At 36.9% G+C, this 2,732-nt stretch overlaps 1 long non-coding RNA gene across 1 annotated transcript in view; it reads left to right on the forward strand.

The window, feature by feature from the left end:
- Window positions 1–736: 736 nt before the first annotated feature.
- Window positions 737–2,732, forward strand: part of LOC138853008 (uncharacterized) — a 61,375-nt gene continuing 59,379 nt past the window's right edge. Inside the window, exon 1 of the long non-coding RNA XR_011392245.1 lies at window positions 737–805. This is a non-coding gene — a long non-coding RNA (uncharacterized lncRNA). The remainder of the gene's footprint in view (window positions 806–2,732) is intronic.

Genomic DNA, 2,732 nt, shown 5'->3' on the forward strand with positions numbered 1-2,732 from the left:
TAAGCTGGCAGACAGCATGGGCTGTCTGTGCAGACAGTACAGGCTGTCTACAGAAGACTCACATGAGTCAAAGAGATGTTAGGAAGTATTTCTTCAGCCATATAGTTGACAAGAAGTGGAATAGCCTAAAAAGAGACGTAGTGGTGGTAGGAACCATATATAGTTTTAAAACGAGGTTTGATGAAGCCCACGGAGCAGGGGGAGAGAGGTCCTAGTAGCAATCAGTGAAGAGGGGGGCCAGGAGCTGTGAATCGACCCCTGCAACCACAAATAGGTGAGTACACACACACACACACACACACACACACACACAAACACACATACACTCACACACACACACACATTCACACACACACACACATACACACACACATACACTCACACACACACTGCCACACACACACACACACACACACACACACACAAACACACATACACTCACACACACACACACATTCATGCACACACACATACACAAACACACACACACACACAAACACACATACACTCACACACACACACATACACACAGTGCTGAAGGCATTGTTTATGAGCGCCATCTGCTGCAGGTAAGCGACACCTGCAGAACATGCCTGAAATTAATCGTCACAATAGCAAGAGTGAGAGTTACAGGTCGGTAGATGACAGTGTCTTGTGGTGAGTTACAAGTCTGGTGGATAACTGCGTCTTGTTGGTGAGTTACAGGTGTGGTGGATGACTGCGTCTTGCTAGTAAGTTACAAGTCTGGTGGGTGACAGTGTCTTGCTGGTGAGCTGCAGGTTTGGTAGATGACTGTGTCTTGCTGGTGAGTTACAGGGTGGATGACTGTCGTGTTGGTGAGTTACAGGTATGGTGGATGACTGTGTCTCGTTGGTGATTTACAGCTTTGGTGGCTGACAATGTCTTGCTAAGAATATACCATCTAATAATTACCGTGGAATTTATAGTGATAGTTACTATGGAATCACCATCACTGCTGTCACACATTGTTTTTAGTGGTTTCCTTGCCATCTTCGTATTGCAAGAGCTCATTATATATATATATATATATATATATATATATATATTATATATATATAATTATATATATATATATGTCGTGCCGAATAGGCAGAACTTGCCATCTTGGCTTAAATAGCAACGCTCATCTTGCCATATAAGACAAGCGAAAATTTGTGTATGCAATAATTTCGCCAAAATCATTCTGAACCTAACGAAAAAAATATATTTCAATGTGTTTGTTTAGTATTAAATTACTGTAAACGTTTTTAAAATATATTTAGTAGGATTAGGCTAAAATAAATTGCGCTTGTTAGAATAAGGTTAGGTAAGTTTTCTAAGATTCTTTTGGTGCAAAATTAAAAATTTGTACATTAACATCAATGAAAAAAATATATCTTTAAACGTATAAGAGAAATTTTTAGAAAGGACTTAATTTTAAATGAGTTCTTGCTAATTGACCAGTTTTACATATTCGGCACGACATATATATATATATATATATATATATATATATATATATATATATATAAATGTCGTGCAGAATATGTAAAACTGGTCAAATAGCAAGAACTCATTTAAAATTAATTTCTTTCTGAAATTTTCTCTTATACGTTTAAAGTTATATTTTTTTCCATTAATGTTAATGTAAAAATTTATAATTTTGCACCAAAAGAATCTTAGAAAACTTACCTAACCTTATTATAACACGAACGATTTATTTTAGCCTAACCCAACTAAATATATTTTAGATTTGTTTACAATAATTTATTAAACACAGTGAAATATATTTTTTTCGTTAGGTTCAGAATGATTTTGGCGAAATTATTGCATACACAAATTTTTACTTGTCCTGTAGTACAAGATGAGCGTTGCTATTTAAGCCAAGATCGCAAGTTCTGCCTATTCGGCACGACATATTTATATATATACGAGGGGAGTTGAAGAGTTGAATGATAGCTCTAGGCCTTTCGCTTTGCAATCAAGAGATCCTCAGGAGCTTGCAATGTTGCAGAAAAGAGAAGGTTCTAGCAAATACGATCACAGGAAGCGCCTTTCTGCAACAATTCAAGCTTTTGATGTGTTCATTGCAACGCATAAGGCTTAGAGCTATCACTCAACTCCCCACCTAGTTTTTTTTGCATTAAAAAGTATATTACTGTCAGTGAATATACATTTAGAGTATACTTTAATCCTGACACTGAGATTTGAATATTCTTGACCTTATTAACTGGCATGGGAAAATATCTCTTATCAAGTTCTTTCGGGTAGCTTAGGTTAGATGAGGTTTATCAGGAAACAGGTCAAGTTCTTCAGATTCTTTTTAACTCTGGTATATTCCTCGTTGATTCTAGCATTCAGATGACAGACAGCATTAATCAGGTGCAGCCTGCTGCACCAGTGCCCGGGGCGGCACCAGTGCCAAGGGCGGCACCAGTGCCAAGGGCGGCACCAGTGCCACGGGCTCCAACTGATTAATGCTGTTCCTTGCGCATTGTGTAATGTACATTTATGTTATACATTACAATCATTTATTTCACTTCTAAACTTATTCTGAAAAACCAGAAGAGCAAATGAAACTTCTGCACAATGAGGGTACCAGCTATTGCATGTTAGTTTTATTCTTCATGTTTTACATTGAATAACTATTCAATTCAAAAAATTAAGAAGAAAAAGTTGAAAACGAGCAATAGATGATAACAGAGTTGAGGAATTCTAGAAACACAAATAAA

The sequence above is a fragment of the Cherax quadricarinatus genome, chromosome 20, assembly GCF_038502225.1.
Source record: "Cherax quadricarinatus isolate ZL_2023a chromosome 20, ASM3850222v1, whole genome shotgun sequence".
Taxonomy (NCBI): Eukaryota; Metazoa; Arthropoda; class Malacostraca; order Decapoda; family Parastacidae; genus Cherax; species Cherax quadricarinatus.